General features: G+C 47.9%; 1 long non-coding RNA gene across 1 annotated transcript; it reads left to right on the top strand.

Annotated features, from left to right (window-relative positions):
- The first annotated feature begins 4,411 nt into the window (after positions 1 to 4,411).
- LOC135291319 (uncharacterized) lies at positions 4,412 to 7,264 on the top strand. Its single transcript, XR_010354119.1, has 3 exons — positions 4,412 to 4,513; positions 4,971 to 5,167; positions 6,974 to 7,264. It is a non-coding gene; the product is annotated as an uncharacterized LOC135291319 (long non-coding RNA).
- The last annotated feature ends 557 nt before the right edge of the window (positions 7,265 to 7,821 follow it).

The following is a 7,821-nucleotide window of genomic DNA, read 5'->3' as shown; positions in this document are numbered from 1 at the left end:
CAGGACAGGACAAGATGAGAAGAACATGCTTCACTCTGCAGCTGGGGACCATGGCTTGTTCTGGAGCCTTTGGCAGAAGGTGCCTGGGGAGACTCGGGGTCGACCACTGGGATTTTGGAGCTGAAGACTCAGAGGGTCTGAAGCAAACTACACTCCAACAGAGAAAGAAATCTTGGCTGCCTATGAAAGAGTCCAAGCCACCTCAGAGCAGAGGTTATTGGTACAGAAGCACAACTCCTCCTGGCACCCCGACTACCCATGCTGGAGTGGATGTTCAAAGGCAAGGTTCCCTCCACCCACCATGCCACCAGTGCTACATGGAGCAAGTGGATTGTTCTTATCACACAGTGCACCCGTATTGGTAAACTGAATCGCCCTGGGATTCTGGAAGTAATTACAAATTGGCCCAAAAGTGAAAATTTTGGTGTCACAGATGAAGAAGAAGAACCAGTGACACGGCCTTAAGAAGCTGCACCATACAACCAACTGCCAGCAGAGGAAACACGCTATGCTCTTTTCACTGACGGTTCCTGTTGCGTCGTAGGAATGAATCGGAAGTGGAAAGCAGCCGTATGGAGCCCTACACCAGAGGTCGCAGAGGCCACTAAAGGAGAGGGCAGATCAAGCCAACTTGCTGAATGTAAAGCTCTTCAACTGTCCCTGAATACAAAAGAGGGAGAAAAAGTCCCAGTGGTACGGAGGTCTGAGGTTTGTTAGGGAAGACAGTGTGGATCAGTTCTGCCTTGAGTACAGACAAACCATTTGTGGGATTGTCTTTGCTCAGGGATCAGCTTGCACATGGTGGATCATGCAGAGAGATGGAACAACACGACGTGTACCTCAGGGAGATCTGATTGTGTGGTGAGAATCATATGCAAATATCACTGTTTGCTGGATGTTACTGCCATTGTGTGTATATTAAACCATACAGATGTGAAATGAAGGAAATGTGTAAGTGTCAAAGGTCTGAGCAAGTGAAAGATGGAATTTTGAGTGATTAAAATGGAAGTGGGGAATCCTGCAGCTCCGTAGTCTGGGGCCTGGATTCAGTAGTCTGGTATGGGTACATGATGGGGGCATGATGGGGATAATTTGTAATTTTTTGGGGGGAGCAGATGGAAGTTTTTACGAGAAAAAAATGCATGAGGTTTGGTAGTAAGTTGACAATATGGGGATAAGAGGTGGAATGTCCTAGAGTGATGTTATGATGGTCCTCAGAGATCAGGAGAGCTGGGAGGGGCTGGGCTTTATTTCTCATTACAGCCACTTTAGCACCATCAGTGCAGTCAAGTCCAAGAGAAGAACTTGTTCCGGCACAGATGCACAACGAGTGAAGTTCCCAGTGTAATGCTCTGGTCAGATCACTTTCCATAAGGACCTACAGGCTCCAGATTCCCCAAGAGTGTGGTTTATTGAAGCAACAAAACAGCAACCTCAGGATTGCTGCTGACCATGGCACTGCCTACCAAATTTTGATGTGTGTAGCAACAGAGACAACAGTAAAGAGAGATTATAGTAGTGAGATCAACCTATCTTTCTAATCTATCCATCTATCTATCTATCTATCTATCTATCTATCTATCTATCTATCCATCTAATGTTTACTTAAGTGAATCTTCCCCATCCTGCTCCAAAGGTGTTGGAGGTGCAAAGCTCACCTAAAGCATACCTTTCAGGAGAGGATTAGACATCTTCTGACAACTGATTCTGAGCAGACAGAGATGTTTCCCCCTCCAGACATGGTGGTTTTTTTCCCCTCAGAGCTGTTTTCCTCCTCCAGCCTCTTCTGCCCTGAAGTCCCCAGTTAATTCTTTAAATTTCTTCCTGTCCTAGAGAGGTGGAACAATTCCATGGTTAGGTGGTGTTTGGTGACTCTGCTCATACATGCATTACATGACACATGCTTTCCTTCACTGGCATCCCCAGGGGTGTGTAAGTGCATTCGTTATTGGGACCTTATGAGAGTCTCTGTTACTGCTGGTCAGAATTCTCAGCTGACAAAAGAGGGAGAAGAAACACCTTGGTCCTCTTCCATATACTGAGGTGGCCATAGAGGCTCTGTGACCTCCATCAGAGGATCTTTGCAGGCATCCTTATCTCCTGAATGACCAGGATTTCTAACAAGAGAGAGCTCAGCCAGGAAGCCACCTGCAGAGCCAGGATGCAGCTGTGGGACAGGGCTGGGTGTCAGTCACTACTGAAAGACAAAGAGGACATGGCAGAAGCAGAGGGAGGCCCTCACCAGAGCCTTGAGAAATGCCACACCTTCCCTGTCAGCTGCCTGACAGGCTGTTGGAGCTTCAGTGCCAGATGGCCCCTGATTGTAGTGCCAGGGTCACTTTGGAATCTGTGCCTCCCCTCGGGCAGAGAATGACCCAAGAGAGCAGCAGCACAGAGCTTTGGGAATGTGTGAGCCCATCAGCCTTTGAGTCTTGGCCCACAAATGTTGTATGGCAAGTTGAAACCCATCTTCTCTTGCTTTCTGTGCAGGTCCTTGTAGAGAATGAGCAGGCACAGACGGCTTTCTCAGAGATGCCATGCCAGGCTCAGGGAGAGCTGTTCCCAGCCCGAGAGCAGGAAGAGCAGCTCAGGCAGCAGGTGGAAGAGCCACAGCAGAATGGCCAGGTAAGCCTGACTGGCCAGGTGACAGAGGGAAGGGCAGGAAGAGGGGCATAAAACAGAGCTCTTGGGCCTGAGGAGGCCAGGAGTCCCACAGGCACTGAAAGCACAGAGCCTTGGAATCTGCAGAGACCAGCGCTGGGACAGAAGAGTTACATTGGAAGCAGATGCAGGTAGGAAGCACAAGTGGGTCTGTACATTTGTGTGTACAGAACATCAAGGCAGAGCCACAAGCAGAGCTGCCCGAAGCTCAGAGTGCCATCATGGCAGTGAAGCGGAAGAAGAAGGAAGACATGAGAAGAATTCAAGAGGACAATCTCCATCAGCACAGCGGCGATTAACAAAAACAGGTGAGTGAAAGAGTGGCAGCCACTCCACTCAGGAAACGTCCTCTCCCTCCTTGTTTACAGAATATCAAGGAATGCCTGCAGGCAGAGCTGCAGAAAACTGAAGATAAGATCAAGGCTTGGGAGAAGGGGCTGGAGGAAGAAATGAAAATCGTCAGAGAGAACGCTAATCCCCTCCCTCAGGCTCTACAAAAGCAAGTGAGTGAAGGATGGACAGCTACTGCAGTCACCAAACTGGTGCTTTCTGCCCTTCTTGCCTTTCCACTGCAGAGCAGCAGGGAATGGGGCCGTGCCTCTGAGTGCCATCCTGCTCTAGTGTGGATCACAGTCACTCTGAAGGACATTTCCTGCTGTGCTGAATCTCAGCTGCTGCCCTGGACAGTGGGACTTGTCCTTTGGCCTTCTGGCCAGCAGTCATCCAAACTGATTCCTGCTGGCCTGTTCCTGCTCTCCCTGTTTCTTGAGGCTTTTTTAGAGTGGAACATGGTGACTCAGATGGAGGATTGAAACAAACTGTCTGTATCCCTTGTAAATCTGTTCTTTTCATTTGCTCACAGTCAATGACTCTTGGCTGACAGGGACAAGCTGCAGTCTCTGATGGCAGCCATCAGTCGGGAGGTCAGCAATCCCATCTGTGCTGCTGAGGGCTTGGGCAGGATTGTCTGGGAAACAGGGGCTCAGAACAGGAGAGGTTTCATGTGCCAAGCTTTGTTTCTGTGTTGCTGCTATGCTTTGGGCAAGTAGAAGCATCTCAAGTGAAATGCCTGCCAGGATCCCTGCACTCACTCTATTCAGTTCCTCTACTCTTATCTCCTGCTGTTGTATTCTAGCTCTGCCTCTTGTATTTCTATTTGCCTCTCTAAACGTTTGCCTCGAGCCTGTGTGCTCTGCATTCATTGCCTGTAAAAGCAAAGGTGCTGGTGGCAGGACTTTAAATGATCAGCAAAGGAAAAAGACTCATTTCTCTCAGTCCTCAGCTGAAAAGGGTAGTAGGGCAGCCAAAATGCTCTTTGCTTCAGGAAGGTGACTGATGTGATACTTCCAAGCCTGTGCTGAGGCCAGCAATAAACCTTTGTCATGCAGCCTCCCACCCAAAAGTGATCCACTTCTTACCAAAGAGAGGGACTTTTTCTTTCTTGGCAAAAAGCCTCCTTTGACCTCTGCATGGAGAAAGCACGTCCACTGCAGCAGCAGTCATCCTGGCTGGTTTGCAGGGGACAGTCTACAACAGCAGGTGCTGTTGCTCTTTCAAAAGCTGACATGCCTTTCCTCAGAAAGGTCCTGCTCTGCAAGTGTTGCAGGAGCAAGCTCTTCCTCTCAAAGGCACTGTGTTCTGCCATTACTCCCCATTCCCCTGGGGAAAGGGAATCTTTTAGAGCTGTTTCTTTCTTGTGTGATGAAATCACAGCACTAGTTTTTGCCCTCCTGTTTCTGTTTCCTCTCTCAGTGCCTGCAAGGACTGGATTTTCTTCACTCAAACCATGTGATCCACCGAGATGTGAAGAGCCGCAACATCCTTCTCAGAACCGATGGCTCTGTCAAGCTGGGTCAGTGTATTCTTGGTCAGGTGCAGCATTCCAGGGATGTAGGTGTGGGGCTGCTTTGAGTGACTGCCAGCTCCCCAGAAATGGTGCTGGTGGCAGTGCAGGGACACCCGCTGTGAGCTGCTGACATGGTTGCAATGTGCACAGAGGTATGACAAGGAACCACAAGAAGTCAGGAGTGGTGTTGGTCTCTGTGTGTCCCTTCCAGAGGGAGTCTGGAGCTCAAACTTCCATCTCAAGCTTCAAGGGAATAAAGGCCAGTGCTGTGAGCAGTGTTAAAAAACCTGGGTTTTTCTGGAAGTGGCCAATTCCATACTTCCTTGGCTAGAGCCCCAAGGAAACCAAGGGTGGACAGTTCTCCAGGAGATTCAACAGCACATTCTTAGACTGCGAGTGGGGAATTCTTTTGCTTGCTTTCCTAACTGGAGCTGGCTTTGATGGTTTGTTGTTTCCTCCACAGCTGACTTTGGCCTCTTTGCTCAGCTCCCCCCTGAGCAGAGTAGACGGAGCTCCATGGCCGGCACTTCTGGGTGGATGGCGCCTGAAGTGGTGACAGGTCAACCATATGGCCCCAAAGTGGACATATGGTCTTTTGGAATCGTGGGCATTGAAATGGTGGAACGAGAAGTTCCTTGCTGGAATGAAACTCCTGGCACGGTAAGGAGCAAATACTCACTGATCCCGCTGTCTTTCTCACCTGTCCCATGTCCTGTGTGCCATTGGACAAAATCCCATTGCCATCTGCTGGCACCACTTCCACCAAGGTGCCCTTCTAAAAATGTCCCTGCAGCACATCAGCACCTGCTGTAGATTTGGTTGCATCAGAAGGGAAGTGGCAGTTCAGAAACCTAAGCAGTTCGGATACCTAAACAGTTCAGAAACCTGCCATTTTGGCCTCCAGGCATGCCTGACATTTCTCATTTGTGTTTCGAACAATGGTGGAACTCTGTCTGTGAAGGAAAGAAATTTTTCAGTGGAATGGTTGGATATGTGATACGTATCCTTCAAAATGGAGATTGAATCGTCCTAGTTTCATTTTTATGGAAAAAGAAAAAGGAAAAAGGAAATTTAAAAGGAAGGGGAAAATAAAGAGAAAATGGAAAAGAAAAAAAGGAAAAGAAGGAGAAAAAGGGAAAGGAAGAGGAAAAGAAAGAGAAAATGAAAAGGAAAAAAAAGGAAAAGAAAAGGAAAAGAAAAGAAAAAGAAAAGAAAAAGGAAAAAAGAAAAGAAAAAGAAGAAAAAGAAAAAGAAAAAGAAAAAGAAAAAGAAAAAGAAAAAGAAAAAGAAAAAGAAAAAGAAAAAGAAAAAGGAAAAAAGAAAAAGAAAAAGAAAAAGAAAAAGAAAAAGAAAAAGAAAAAGAAAAAGAAAAAGAAAAAGAAAAAGAAAAAGAAAAAGGAGAAAAAAACCCCAAAGCAATGCCCAAGCAGTTCTGCTTGCTTTTCCCTTCATTAACCAAAGCACATCTATTTTCCTCCATACAGTAGCATATTTTCAAAGTCGTGTGGGTTGTGGGTCTTCAAAACTTTCAGGCTTTCAAATCATCTGTACATTGTTCAGTCATGTGTGTGGGTGGCCTGGATAAGTTTAGGATGTGTTTTGCTCTGACTGCAGTTGGAATTGTATGCCAACCCTTGGCTGTTTCATGTTACTTTAACAAGTTGCTGAGCTTGCAGCCAGGTGCCTGGGCTGGGATCCACCGTGGGCAGTCGGCGCTGGTGCTGTGTTTCTTCAGCACAGGAGCAGGGCCGTCCCTGGGCTGCACAGTTCTAATGGCAGTGAGGACTCCAGCTCCCCACCATGTCCAGTGGCTGAGCTCAGCTGCAGAGAGACTGGATAAAACCCTCTTTGTGACCTCTGGTGGTGTGGGAAAAGTGAAGGAAATTTTCCTCTGGGTTGAAGAAGAAAGTCTCTTTGGTCACCATCTGTTTCAGTGCCACCAGCACAGAGCTGTTACTATTGTGGCAGGCATTTTCATGGAGACTCCAAGGCCTCTTTCCATTGTTATTGCTGTCTATTTTAGATGGATTCTGCATCTGCATTTTTTTCAAGAGGAGAAAAAAAACCCCAGCTTGCTGATTTTTGTTTTATGGCAGCTGTGCTGAAGGGACCAACAAGCACGGCAGAGATTATTTTCATGTAATAATTCTTGGAGATAGTATAGAGAGAGCAAACTTCCCCTTCCAAATATCCTGTCAGGCTGGTGTGAATCTTCAGAGAAACAAAACATGGTTTTGGTGATGTAGTTCCCACTGGGTAGGTCACTCAATGAAATCAGCTGCCAAGGCAAGATCTGCTGAATGTTGGAAAAGCTGTGGCTGCATCGGGGTTTGGGTTTTTGGTTGGTAAAGGAAAGGCATCTCTGGGTCTCTGCCAGGGCAGAATCTGCCACTGTAGAATGGGCTCAGGGAGAGCGGTTACAGCAGGAAAGAAGCAGGTGGAGCCTCCTGTTTCCTTTTTCCCCAGCCTCAACTCCTGATAGCCATATGAGGGATACCAAAGCTGCAGCAGCCCAACCTGTTTTCTCCTTGCCTGCGTGACTTCCTGAGCTGCTGCCTGCAGACAGATGAGGCACGGCGCTGGTCTGCCAAGGATCTCCTGCAGGTAAAATGCAAAGGGGCTGCAGGTGAAACAGGGTGCGAGGGATGGGCTCCTCCTCCACGCAAGTCCAAGGCATCAGATGAGCCCCCTTCCTCCTCACCTCCACTCTTGGTGCTCTTCAAATGAAAACGGTGAAGAATCCTAGACTGAGCTGGGCTGGCAGGGCCCTGGAAAGGTCATCTGGGGCAAGTGTCCTGCAATGAGCAGGGACATCTTTAAAGAGATCAGATTGCTCAGAGCCCCTTCCCACCTACCCTGGAATGTTTGTCCCATCCCTGCCCAGGGATGGGGCACCTGCCAGCTCTAAGGGTAACCTGTGCCAGGGTTGCATCATGCTCCAAGTAAACAAGATCTTCCTTAGACCTAATATGACTCAACCCCCATTATATATTGTAAATATTATCTCATGTCCTATTGCAACTGTTAAAAAAGGTGTCCTCTACTTCCTGAGAATCCCCTTTGAAATACTGGAACATAGCAATGAAGTCTCCCTGGGGCCTGTTCTTCTCCAGGCTGAATAACTCCAGGTCTCTCAGCCTGTCCTCAGAAGAGAGGTGCTCTGTCCACTGACTGTTTCTGTTGCCCTGTTTTGTAATTTGGTGGTGTGCTCCCTTTTCTCTAATGGCAAAATAACTGAAGTAGAGCAATGCAGGGTACAGAGACATGCAAAGGTGGTGCAGGAACCCAAGGAAGCCAGGCCTGGCCGAGTGGTC

The sequence above is a fragment of the Passer domesticus genome, chromosome Z, assembly GCF_036417665.1.
Source record: "Passer domesticus isolate bPasDom1 chromosome Z, bPasDom1.hap1, whole genome shotgun sequence".
NCBI lineage: Eukaryota > Metazoa > Chordata > Aves > Passeriformes > Passeridae > Passer > Passer domesticus.
Note: the sequence above shows the minus strand (reverse complement) of the source record. Positions and strands in the feature narration are given on the sequence as shown.